The 13,354-nt window shown below is 45.9% G+C and overlaps 6 non-coding genes across 6 annotated transcripts; all 6 read right to left on the reverse strand.

Moving 5' to 3' along the window:
* Positions 1-1,505: 1,505 nt before the first annotated feature.
* On the reverse strand, positions 1,506-1,696 carry LOC130314714 (U2 spliceosomal RNA). Its single transcript, XR_008862346.1, has one exon. It is a non-coding gene; the product is annotated as a U2 spliceosomal RNA (small nuclear RNA).
* A 2,092-nt stretch (positions 1,697-3,788) lies between these two features.
* On the reverse strand, positions 3,789-3,979 carry LOC130314715 (U2 spliceosomal RNA). Its single transcript, XR_008862347.1, has one exon. It is a non-coding gene; the product is annotated as a U2 spliceosomal RNA (small nuclear RNA).
* Positions 3,980-6,071: 2,092 nt separating this feature from the next.
* Positions 6,072-6,262, reverse strand: LOC130314684 (U2 spliceosomal RNA). Its single transcript, XR_008862322.1, has one exon. It is a non-coding gene; the product is annotated as a U2 spliceosomal RNA (small nuclear RNA).
* A 2,093-nt stretch (positions 6,263-8,355) lies between these two features.
* On the reverse strand, positions 8,356-8,546 carry LOC130314686 (U2 spliceosomal RNA). Its single transcript, XR_008862323.1, has one exon. It is a non-coding gene; the product is annotated as a U2 spliceosomal RNA (small nuclear RNA).
* A 2,095-nt stretch (positions 8,547-10,641) lies between these two features.
* Positions 10,642-10,832, reverse strand: LOC130314687 (U2 spliceosomal RNA). The gene has a single exon (XR_008862324.1). It is a non-coding gene; the product is annotated as a U2 spliceosomal RNA (small nuclear RNA).
* A 2,087-nt stretch (positions 10,833-12,919) lies between these two features.
* Positions 12,920-13,110, reverse strand: LOC130314704 (U2 spliceosomal RNA). Its single transcript, XR_008862340.1, has one exon. It is a non-coding gene; the product is annotated as a U2 spliceosomal RNA (small nuclear RNA).
* Positions 13,111-13,354: the final 244 nt, after the last annotated feature.

Here is a 13,354-nt window from a genome sequence, read left to right on the forward strand (position 1 = left end):
TGCAAGGCCTGTGGAAGTGAGTGACATCATAGCACTGTAGTTCTGAGGGTTCTAGATGGATGCAACAATCTCCTGTTGCTTCTATGAAGGCCATAATAGACGACATCACCAAACAGCTCCATAGTCACATACACAGCAAAGGAGAGATGTTGTTTACACCTAGTGATGTCAGTGGTATTGAGTGACATCACAGCACAGTGCTAAGGCTCCTGGGCCTGGACACAGCAGCGGCTGCAATATCTCAACGGAGAATACGTTTATATATATGTGTGTGTGTGCGCGTATATATATATATATATATATATATATATATATATATATATATATATTTCTCCGCCGAAATCACTTTTAAACCCATTTCCACCTTTTTTTCCCTTCTCTTCCTCTTACTTTTTTTTCACGTTTTTTTACGTTTTTCTCCTTTTCGCCTCTTTTCTGGGCGTATTATTCTTCTTTTTCTTCTTTTTTTTCGTCTAATGCATACCCCATCAGTGCAGCAATGCTTATTCAATACCGCCAGCAGATGGAGACACTGGGGGATAATTTTCTAAGGATTTATACTGATTTTTCCTGTCTGAATTTGTCGCACAGAAAGTTGCAGGCCAAATATGTGTGACATTTCTGCGACTTTAGCTTCTAGAGCATTTTTACAACATTATACATAGGTGCTGAATACATAAAAAGCGACTGTTCAGCGACAGACAAGTCGCATCGGCTGAAAGTAGGCCAGAATGTCAGTCCATGTTGGAGCAGGTTTAGATACAGTCTAAAGTATAGATCTCAAAGTCTGTGCACAGAATTTAGCAAGGGCCTCGCACCTTCTGATGCATCAGGTAGGTGCACAATAGCATAGCCTAACCCTCTGTACTTTGGTCTATATTGATGCGGGACATAGACAGCCAGCTGATGACCAATCCATTAGTGCAATGGATGGCTGGAAGCATTTGTCTTTGCCTTTGCAATACCACAGAAGCAATGCATGGTCAATGTACAGCAATGACACACCTGTGTGAACAGCCAGGAGACCCCCCCCCCCCCCCCCATGTTATGTTACATAGTTACATAGTTAGTACGGTCGAAAAAAGACATATGTCCATCAAGTTCAACCAGGGAATTAAGGGGTAGGGGTGTGGCGCGATATTGGGGAAGGGATGAGATTTTATATTTCTTCATAAGCATTAATCTTATTTTGTCAATTAGGAACATTCAGCACCCACCCGCTATCAAGGCAGCTGCCTATCATGTCATGCCCTACCTGCACAGGTGTGCTGGCTACTCAAATGATCCAATTAAGGAGGCCATTTAGTCAGCAGCAGCAGAAGTCCTGTGCCTGGACGCTCCAACAGCGGCCAGACACAAGCAGAAGCAGAAGCAGCAGAAGCAGCAGCAGCACCACCTTTTGTTTTTTGGCTGCAGCAGCAGCAAGGCCCACAGGGCTGGCTAGCTGGCTAGCCAGCAAGCAGGTAGCAATGAAAGTAGGAATCTTTCTTTTTAACCCTGTAAGGGGGTGGTGCACTGTACCCGAAGATACTGCCATATCGGGTCAATGCATAGGGCGACGGAAGCAAGCTTCGAAATCGGCCCCCGTTCTCAAAAATCCATTTAATATATGGTCCCCAGATAGGGGACGTATCAGATATTAAACTGATAAGAACAGATACTACACTTGATCTTAGCCAAAAGGCCGAGAAGCGATAACCGTGAAAGGGGCGGGCCCAACAAGGTGCCCTTCATGGGCACTATCACTGCTTGCTGTCAGGGAGGCTGCCAGACAATTTTCCATGCACACTCTGGGCTGGGGGGCAGTCAACCACCAGTACACACAGCAGAACCTAAACCCATACCATTATTGCTAAGCAGCAAGACAGGGGCCCATTGCACTCCCACGGGGCCTTTTTAAATGCAATCCATAACCCGGATTTGCCAGGAACCCTTCTTACTCCTCCTACTTGCATGTGACACTGGGCTTAGGATCTGCATAGGAAACACACACACAAGCACACACCTACCTTTGTTGCCTGCAGATGCCTCCTTGGCTGTCCCCAAACGGTATCAAACCAACACCCACGGGAAGCTGTAAGCATAGAGGACATGCCTGCACCCCATTGGACTTACCTGTGTGGGTTAAACCCGGGTTATTTGACAACCTATGGCGGTGATGGTTCTGCTCAGGCAGAGCAGTGCTGATGCTCCTCATAAAGCTGTCGCTGCTGTGAAGGTTCTAGGTGACATCACAAATCCCTATGGTTACATACACAACAAAGCTGGGTTGTTGTTGTTTACACTCTGCAAGGCCTGTGGAAGTGAGTGACATCATAGCACTGTAGTTCTGAGGGTTCTAGATGGATGCAACAATCTCCTGTTGCTTCTATGAAGGCCATAATAGACGACATCACCAAACAGCTCCATAGTCACATACACAGCAAAGGAGAGATGTTGTTTACACCTAGTGATGTCAGTGGTATTGAGTGACATCACAGCACAGTGCTAAGGCTCCTGGGCCTGGACACAGCAGCGGCTGCAATATCTCAACGGAGAATACGTTTATATATATGTGTGTGTGTGCGCGTATATATATATATATATATATATATATATATATATATTTTTTTTTTTCCGCCGAAATCACTTTTAAACCCATTTCCACCTTTTTTTCCCTTCTCTTCCTCTTACTTTTTTTTCACGTTTTTTTACGTTTTTCTCCTTTTCGCCTCTTTTCTGGGCGTATTATTCTTCTTTTTCTTCTTTTTTTTCGTCTAATGCATACCCCATCAGTGCAGCAATGCTTATTCAATACCGCCAGCAGATGGAGACACTGGGGGATAATTTTCTAAGGATTTATACTGATTTTTCCTGTCTGAATTTGTCGCACAGAAAGTTGCAGGCCAAATATGTGTGACATTTCTGCGACTTTAGCTTCTAGAGCATTTTTACAACATTATACATAGGTGCTGAATACATAAAAAGCGACTGTTCAGCGACAGACAAGTCGCATCGGCTGAAAGTAGGCCAGAATGTCAGTCCATGTTGGAGCAGGTTTAGATACAGTCTAAAGTATAGATCTCAAAGTCTGTGCACAGAATTTAGCAAGGGCCTCGCACCTTCTGATGCATCAGGTAGGTGCACAATAGCATAGCCTAACCCTCTGTACTTTGGTCTATATTGATGCGGGACATAGACAGCCAGCTGATGACCAATCCATTAGTGCAATGGATGGCTGGAAGCATTTGTCTTTGCCTTTGCAATACCACAGAAGCAATGCATGGTCAATGTACAGCAATGACACACCTGTGTGAACAGCCAGGAGACCCCCCCCCCCCCCCCCATGTTATGTTACATAGTTACATAGTTAGTACGGTCGAAAAAAGACATATGTCCATCAAGTTCAACCAGGGAATTAAGGGGTAGGGGTGTGGCGCGATATTGGGGAAGGGATGAGATTTTATATTTCTTCATAAGCATTAATCTTATTTTGTCAATTAGGAACATTCAGCACCCACCCGCTATCAAGGCAGCTGCCTATCATGTCATGCCCTACCTGCACAGGTGTGCTGGCTACTCAAATGATCCAATTAAGGAGGCCATTTAGTCAGCAGCAGCAGAAGTCCTGTGCCTGGACGCTCCAACAGCGGCCAGACACAAGCAGAAGCAGAAGCAGCAGAAGCAGCAGCAGCACCACCTTTTGTTTTTTGGCTGCAGCAGCAGCAAGGCCCACAGGGCTGGCTAGCTGGCTAGCCAGCAAGCAGGTAGCAATGAAAGTAGGAATCTTTCTTTTTAACCCTGTAAGGGGGTGGTGCACTGTACCCGAAGATACTGCCATATCGGGTCAATGCATAGGGCGACGGAAGCAAGCTTCGAAATCGGCCCCCGTTCTCAAAAATCCATTTAATATATGGTCCCCAGATAGGGGACGTATCAGATATTAAACTGATAAGAACAGATACTACACTTGATCTTAGCCAAAAGGCCGAGAAGCGATAACCGTGAAAGGGGCGGGCCCAACAAGGTGCCCTTCATGGGCACTATCACTGCTTGCTGTCAGGGAGGCTGCCAGACAATTTTCCATGCACACTCTGGGCTGGGGGGCAGTCAACCACCAGTACACACAGCAGAACCTAAACCCATACCATTATTGCTAAGCAGCAAGACAGGGGCCCATTGCACTCCCACGGGGCCTTTTTAAATGCAATCCATAACCCGGATTTGCCAGGAACCCTTCTTACTCCTCCTACTTGCATGTGACACTGGGCTTAGGATCTGCATAGGAAACACACACACAAGCATACACCTACCTTTGTTGCCTGCAGATGCCTCCTTGGCTGTCCCCAAACGGTATCAAACCAACACCCACGGGAAGCTGTAAGCATAGAGGACATGCCTGCACCCCATTGGACTTACCTGTGTGGGTTAAACCCAGGTTATTTGACAACCTATGGCGGTGATGGTTCTGCTCAGGCAGAGCAGTGCTGATGCTCCTCATAAAGCTGTCGCTGCTGTGAAGGTTCTAGGTGACATCACAAATCCCTATGGTTACATACACAACAAAGCTGGGTTGTTGTTGTTTACACTCTGCAAGGCCTGTGGAAGTGAGTGACATCATAGCACTGTAGTTCTGAGGGTTCTAGATGGATGCAACAATCTCCTGTTGCTTCTATGAAGGCCATAATAGACGACATCACCAAACAGCTCCATAGTCACATACACAGCAAAGGAGAGATGTTGTTTACACCTAGTGATGTCAGTGGTATTGAGTGACATCACAGCACAGTGCTAAGGCTCCTGGGCCTGGACACAGCAGCGGCTGCAATATCTCAACGGAGAATACGTTTATATATATGTGTGTGTGTGCGCGTATATATATATATATATATATATATATATATATATATATATATATTTCTCCGCCGAAATCACTTTTAAACCCATTTCCACCTTTTTTTCCCTTCTCTTCCTCTTACTTTTTTTTCACGTTTTTTTACGTTTTTCTCCTTTTCGCCTCTTTTCTGGGCGTATTATTCTTCTTTTTCTTCTTTTTTTTCGTCTAATGCATACCCCATCAGTGCAGCAATGCTTATTCAATACCGCCAGCAGATGGAGACACTGGGGGATAATTTTCTAAGGATTTATACTGATTTTTCCTGTCTGAATTTGTCGCACAGAAAGTTGCAGGCCAAATATGTGTGACATTTCTGCGACTTTAGCTTCTAGAGCATTTTTACAACATTATACATAGGTGCTGAATACATAAAAAGCGACTGTTCAGCGACAGACAAGTCGCATCGGCTGAAAGTAGGCCAGAATGTCAGTCCATGTTGGAGCAGGTTTAGATACAGTCTAAAGTATAGATCTCAAAGTCTGTGCACAGAATTTAGCAAGGGCCTCGCACCTTCTGATGCATCAGGTAGGTGCACAATAGCATAGCCTAACCCTCTGAACTTTGGTCTATATTGATGCGGGACATAGACAGCCAGCTGATGACCAATCCATTAGTGCAATGGATGGCTGGAAGCATTTGTCTTTGCCTTTGCAATACCACAGAAGCAATGCATGGTCAATGTACAGCAATGACACACCTGTGTGAACAGCCAGGAGACCCCCCCCCCCCCCCATGTTATGTTACATAGTTACATAGTTAGTACGGTCGAAAAAAGACATATGTCCATCAAGTTCAACCAGGGAATTAAGGGGTAGGGGTGTGGCGCGATATTGGGGAAGGGATGAGATTTTATATTTCTTCATAAGCATTAATCTTATTTTGTCAATTAGGAACATTCAGCACCCACCCGCTATCAAGGCAGCTGCCTATCATGTCATGCCCTACCTGCACAGGTGTGCTGGCTACTCAAATGATCCAATTAAGGAGGCCATTTAGTCAGCAGCAGCAGAAGTCCTGTGCCTGGACGCTCCAACAGCGGCCAGACACAAGCAGAAGCAGAAGCAGCAGAAGCAGCAGCAGCACCACCTTTTGTTTTTTGGCTGCAGCAGCAGCAAGGCCCACAGGGCTGGCTAGCTGGCTAGCCAGCAAGCAGGTAGCAATGAAAGTAGGAATCTTTCTTTTTAACCCTGTAAGGGGGTGGTGCACTGTACCCGAAGATACTGCCATATCGGGTCAATGCATAGGGCGACGGAAGCAAGCTTCGAAATCGGCCCCCGTTCTCAAAAATCCATTTAATATATGGTCCCCAGATAGGGGACGTATCAGATATTAAACTGATAAGAACAGATACTACACTTGATCTTAGCCAAAAGGCCGAGAAGCGATAACCGTGAAAGGGGCGGGCCCAACAAGGTGCCCTTCATGGGCACTATCACTGCTTGCTGTCAGGGAGGCTGCCAGACAATTTTCCATGCACACTCTGGGCTGGGGGGCAGTCAACCACCAGTACACACAGCAGAACCTAAACCCATACCATTATTGCTAAGCAGCAAGACAGGGGCCCATTGCACTCCCACGGGGCCTTTTTAAATGCAATCCATAACCCGGATTTGCCAGGAACCCTTCTTACTCCTCCTACTTGCATGTGACACTGGGCTTAGGATCTGCATAGGAAACACACACACAAGCACACACCTACCTTTGTTGCCTGCAGATGCCTCCTTGGCTGTCCCCAAACGGTATCAAACCAACACCCACGGGAAGCTGTAAGCATAGAGGACATGCCTGCACCCCATTGGACTTACCTGTGTGGGTTAAACCCGGGTTATTTGACAACCTATGGCGGTGATGGTTCTGCTCAGGCAGAGCAGTGCTGATGCTCCTCATAAAGCTGTCGCTGCTGTGAAGGTTCTAGGTGACATCACAAATCCCTATGGTTACATACACAACAAAGCTGGGTTGTTGTTGTTTACACTCTGCAAGGCCTGTGGAAGTGAGTGACATCATAGCACTGTAGTTCTGAGGGTTCTAGATGGATGCAACAATCTCCTGTTGCTTCTATGAAGGCCATAATAGACAACATCACCAAACAGCTCCATAGTCACATACACAGCAAAGGAGAGATGTTGTTTACACCTAGTGATGTCAGTGGTATTGAGTGACATCACAGCACAGTGCTAAGGCTCCTGGGCCTGGACACAGCAGCGGCTGCAATATCTCAACGGAGAATACGTTTATATATATGTGTGTGTGTGCGCGTATATATATATATATATATATATATATATATATATATATATATATATTTCTCCGCCGAAATCACTTTTAAACCCATTTCCACCTTTTTTTCCCTTCTCTTCCTCTTACTTTTTTTTCACGTTTTTTTACGTTTTTCTCCTTTTCGCCTCTTTTCTGGGCGTATTATTCTTCTTTTTCTTCTTTTTTTTCGTCTAATGCATACCCCATCAGTGCAGCAATGCTTATTCAATACCGCCAGCAGATGGAGACACTGGGGGATAATTTTCTAAGGATTTATACTGATTTTTCCTGTCTGAATTTGTCGCACAGAAAGTTGCAGGCCAAATATGTGTGACATTTCTGCGACTTTAGCTTCTAGAGCATTTTTACAATATTATACATAGGTGCTGAATACATAAAAAGCGACTGTTCAGCGACAGACAAGTCGCATCGGCTGAAAGTAGGCCAGAATGTCAGTCCATGTTGGAGCAGGTTTAGATACAGTCTAAAGTATAGATCTCAAAGTCTGTGCACAGAATTTAGCAAGGGCCTCGCACCTTCTGATGCATCAGGTAGGTGCACAATAGCATAGCCTAACCCTCTGTACTTTGGTCTATATTGATGCGGGACATAGACAGCCAGCTGATGACCAATCCATTAGTGCAATGGATGGCTGGAAACATTTGTCTTTGCCTTTGCAATACCACAGAAGCAATGCATGGTCAATGTACAGCAATGACACACCTGTGTGAACAGCCAGGAGACCCCCCCCCCCCCCATGTTATGTTACATAGTTACATAGTTAGTACGGTCGAAAAAAGACATATGTCCATCAAGTTCAACCAGGGAATTAAGGGGTAGGGGTGTGGCGCGATATTGGGGAAGGGATGAGATTTTATATTTCTTCATAAGCATTAATCTTATTTTGTCAATTAGGAACATTCAGCACCCACCCGCTATCAAGGCAGCTGCCTATCATGTCATGCCCTACCTGCACAGGTGTGCTGGCTACTCAAATGATCCAATTAAGGAGGCCATTTAGTCAGCAGCAGCAGAAGTCCTGTGCCTGGACGCTCCAACAGCGGCCAGACACAAGCAGAAGCAGAAGCAGCAGAAGCAGCAGCAGCACCACCTTTTGTTTTTTGGCTGCAGCAGCAGCAAGGCCCACAGGGCTGGCTAGCTGGCTAGCCAGCAAGCAGGTAGCAATGAAAGTAGGAATCTTTCTTTTTAACCCTGTAAGGGGGTGGTGCACTGTACCCGAAGATACTGCCATATCGGGTCAATGCATAGGGCGACGGAAGCAAGCTTCGAAATCGGCCCCCGTTCTCAAAAATCCATTTAATATATGGTCCCCAGATAGGGGACGTATCAGATATTAAACTGATAAGAACAGATACTACACTTGATCTTAGCCAAAAGGCCGAGAAGCGATAACCGTGAAAGGGGCGGGCCCAACAAGGTGCCCTTCATGGGCACTATCACTGCTTGCTGTCAGGGAGGCTGCCAGACAATTTTCCATGCACACTCTGGGCTGGGGGGCAGTCAACCACCAGTACACACAGCAGAACCTAAACCCATACCATTATTGCTAAGCAGCAAGACAGGGGCCCATTGCACTCCCACGGGGCCTTTTTAAATGCAATCCATAACCCGGATTTGCCAGGAACCCTTCTTACTCCTCCTACTTGCATGTGACACTGGGCTTAGGATCTGCATAGGAAACACACACACAAGCACACACCTACCTTTGTTGCCTGCAGATGCCTCCTTGGCTGTCCCCAAACGGTATCAAACCAACACCCACGGGAAGCTGTAAGCATAGAGGACATGCCTGCACCCCATTGGACTTACCTGTGTGGGTTAAACCCGGGTTATTTGACAACCTATGGCGGTGATGGTTCTGCTCAGGCAGAGCAGTGCTGATGCTCCTCATAAAGCTGTCGCTGCTGTGAAGGTTCTAGGTGACATCACAAATCCCTATGGTTACATACACAACAAAGCTGGGTTGTTGTTGTTTACACTCTGCAAGGCCTGTGGAAGTGAGTGACATCATAGCACTGTAGTTCTGAGGGTTCTAGATGGATGCAACAATCTCCTGTTGCTTCTATGAAGGCCATAATAGACGACATCACCAAACAGCTCCATAGTCACATACACAGCAAAGGAGAGATGTTGTTTACACCTAGTGATGTCAGTGGTATTGAGTGACATCACAGCACAGTGCTAAGGCTCCTGGGCCTGGACACAGCAGCGGCTGCAATATCTCAACGGAGAATACGTTTATATATATGTGTGTGTGTGCGCGTATATATATATATATATATATATATATATATATATATATATATATATATTTCTCCGCCGAAATCACTTTTAAACCCATTTCCACCTTTTTTTCCCTTCTCTTCCTCTTACTTTTTTTTCACGTTTTTTTACGTTTTTCTCCTTTTCGCCTCTTTTCTGGGCGTATTATTCTTCTTTTTCTTCTTTTTTTTCGTCTAATGCATACCCCATCAGTGCAGCAATGCTTATTCAATACCGCCAGCAGATGGAGACACTGGGGGATAATTTTCTAAGGATTTATACTGATTTTTCCTGTCTGAATTTGTCGCACAGAAAGTTGCAGGCCAAATATGTGTGACATTTCTGCGACTTTAGCTTCTAGAGCATTTTTACAATATTATACATAGGTGCTGAATACATAAAAAGCGACTGTTCAGCGACAGACAAGTCGCATCGGCTGAAAGTAGGCCAGAATGTCAGTCCATGTTGGAGCAGGTTTAGATACAGTCTAAAGTATAGATCTCAAAGTCTGTGCACAGAATTTAGCAAGGGCCTCGCACCTTCTGATGCATCAGGTAGGTGCACAATAGCATAGCCTAACCCTCTGTACTTTGGTCTATATTGATGCGGGACATAGACAGCCAGCTGATGACCAATCCATTAGTGCAATGGATGGCTGGAAACATTTGTCTTTGCCTTTGCAATACCACAGAAGCAATGCATGGTCAATGTACAGCAATGACACACCTGTGTGAACAGCCAGGAGACCCCCCCCCCCCCCATGTTATGTTACATAGTTACATAGTTAGTACGGTCGAAAAAAGACATATGTCCATCAAGTTCAACCAGGGAATTAAGGGGTAGGGGTGTGGCGCGATATTGGGGAAGGGATGAGATTTTATATTTCTTCATAAGCATTAATCTTATTTTGTCAATTAGGAACATTCAGCACCCACCCGCTATCAAGGCAGCTGCCTATCATGTCATGCCCTACCTGCACAGGTGTGCTGGCTACTCAAATGATCCAATTAAGGAGGCCATTTAGTCAGCAGCAGCAGAAGTCCTGTGCCTGGACGCTCCAACAGCGGCCAGACACAAGCAGAAGCAGAAGCAGCAGAAGCAGCAGCAGCACCACCTTTTGTTTTTTGGCTGCAGCAGCAGCAAGGCCCACAGGGCTGGCTAGCTGGCTAGCCAGCAAGCAGGTAGCAATGAAAGTAGGAATCTTTCTTTTTAACCCTGTAAGGGGGTGGTGCACTGTACCCGAAGATACTGCCATATCGGGTCAATGCATAGGGCGACGGAAGCAAGCTTCGAAATCGGCCCCCGTTCTCAAAAATCCATTTAATATATGGTCCCCAGATAGGGGACGTATCAGATATTAAACTGATAAGAACAGATACTACACTTGATCTTAGCCAAAAGGCCGAGAAGCGATAACCGTGAAAGGGGCGGGCCCAACAAGGTGCCCTTCATGGGCACTATCACTGCTTGCTGTCAGGGAGGCTGCCAGACAATTTTCCATGCACACTCTGGGCTGGGGGGCAGTCAACCACCAGTACACACAGCAGAACCTAAACCCATACCATTATTGCTAAGCAGCAAGACAGGGGCCCATTGCACTCCCACGGGGCCTTTTTAAATGCAATCCATAACCCGGATTTGCCAGGAACCCTTCTTACTCCTCCTACTTGCATGTGACACTGGGCTTAGGATCTGCATAGGAAACACACACACAAGCACACACCTACCTTTGTTGCCTGCAGATGCCTCCTTGGCTGTCCCCAAACGGTATCAAACCAACACCCACGGGAAGCTGTAAGCATAGAGGACATGCCTGCACCCCATTGGACTTACCTGTGTGGGTTAAACCCGGGTTATTTGACAACCTATGGCGGTGATGGTTCTGCTCAGGCAGAGCAGTGCTGATGCTCCTCATAAAGCTGTCGCTGCTGTGAAGGTTCTAGGTGACATCACAAATCCCTATGGTTACATACACAACAAAGCTGGGTTGTTGTTGTTTACACTCTGCAAGGCCTGTGGAAGTGAGTGACATCATAGCACTGTAGTTCTGAGGGTTCTAGATGGATGCAACAATCTCCTGTTGCTTCTATGAAGGCCATAATAGACGACATCACCAAACAGCTCCATAGTCACATACACAGCAAAGGAGAGATGTTGTTTACACCTAGTGATGTCAGTGGTATTGAGTGACATCACAGCACAGTGCTAAGGCTCCTGGGCCTGGACACAGCAGCGGCTGCAATATCTCAACGGAGAATACGTTTATATATATGTGTGTGTGTGCGCGTATATATATATATATATATATATATATATATATATATATATATATATATTTCTCCGCCGAAATCACTTTTAAACCCATTTCCACCTTTTTTTCCCTTCTCTTCCTCTTACTTTTTTTTCACGTTTTTTTACGTTTTTCTCCTTTTCGCCTCTTTTCTGGGCGTATTATTCTTCTTTTTCTTCTTTTTTTTCGTCTAATGCATACCCCATCAGTGCAGCAATGCTTATTCAATACCGCCAGCAGATGGAGACACTGGGGGATAATTTTCTAAGGATTTATACTGATTTTTCCTGTCTGAATTTGTCGCACAGAAAGTTGCAGGCCAAATATGTGTGACATTTCTGCGACTTTAGCTTCTAGAGCATTTTTACAACATTATACATAGGTGCTGAATACATAAAAAGCGACTGTTCAGCGACAGACAAGTCGCATCGGCTGAAAGTAGGCCAGAATGTCAGTCCATGTTGGAGCAGGTTTAGATACAGTCTAAAGTATAGATCTCAAAGTCTGTGCACAGAATTTAGCAAGGGCCTCGCACCTTCTGATGCATCAGGTAGGTGCACAATAGCATAGCCTAACCCTCTGTACTTTGGTCTATATTGATGCGGGACATAGACAGCCAGCTGATGACCAATCCATTAGTGCAATGGATGGCTGGAAGCATTTGTCTTTGCCTTTGCAATACCACAGAAGCAATGCATGGTCAATGTACAGCAATGACACACCTGTGTGAACAGCCAGGAGACCCCCCATGTTATGTTACATAGTTACATAGTTAGTACGGTCGAAAAAAGACATATGTCCATCAAGTTCAACCAGGGAATTAAGGGGTAGGGGTGTGGCGCGATATTGGGGAAGGGATGAGATTTTATATTTCTTCATAAGCATTAATCTTATTTTGTCAATTAGGAACATTCAGCACCCACCCGCTATCAAGGCAGCTGCCTATCATGTCATGCCCTACCTGCACAGGTGTGCTGGCTACTCAAATGATCCAATTAAGGAGGCCATTTAGTCAGCAGCAGCAGAAGTCCTGTGCCTGGACGCTCCAACAGCGGCCAGACACAAGCAGAAGCAGAAGCAGCAGAAGCAGCAGCAGCAGCACCTTTTGTTTTTTGGCTGCAGCAGCAGCAAGGCCCACAGGGCTGGCTAGCTGGCTAGCCAGCAAGCAGGTAGCAATGAAAGTAGGAATCTTTCTTTTTAACCCTGTAAGGGGGTGGTGCACTGTACCCGAAGATACTGTCATATCGGGTCAATGCATAGGGCGACGGAAGCAAGCTTCGAAATCGGCCCCCGTTCTCAAAAATCCATTTAATATATGGTCCCCAGATAGGGGACGTATCAGATATTAAACTGATAAGAACAGATACTACACTTGATCTTAGCCAAAAGGCCGAGAAGCGATAACCGTGAAAGGGGCGGGCCCAACAAGGTGCCCTTCATGGGCACTATCACTGCTTGCTGTCAGGGAGGCTGCCAGACAATTTTCCATGCACACTCTGGGCTGGGGGGCAGTCAACCACCAGTACACACAGCAGAACCTAAACCCATACCATTATTGCTAAGCAGCAAGACAGGGGCCCATTGCACTCCCACGGGGCCTTTTTAAATGCAATCCATAACCCGGATTTGCCAGGAACCCTTCTTAC

The sequence above is a fragment of the Hyla sarda genome, unplaced genomic scaffold (genome assembly GCF_029499605.1).
Source record: "Hyla sarda isolate aHylSar1 unplaced genomic scaffold, aHylSar1.hap1 scaffold_1845, whole genome shotgun sequence".
Classification (NCBI taxonomy): domain Eukaryota; kingdom Metazoa; phylum Chordata; class Amphibia; order Anura; family Hylidae; genus Hyla; species Hyla sarda.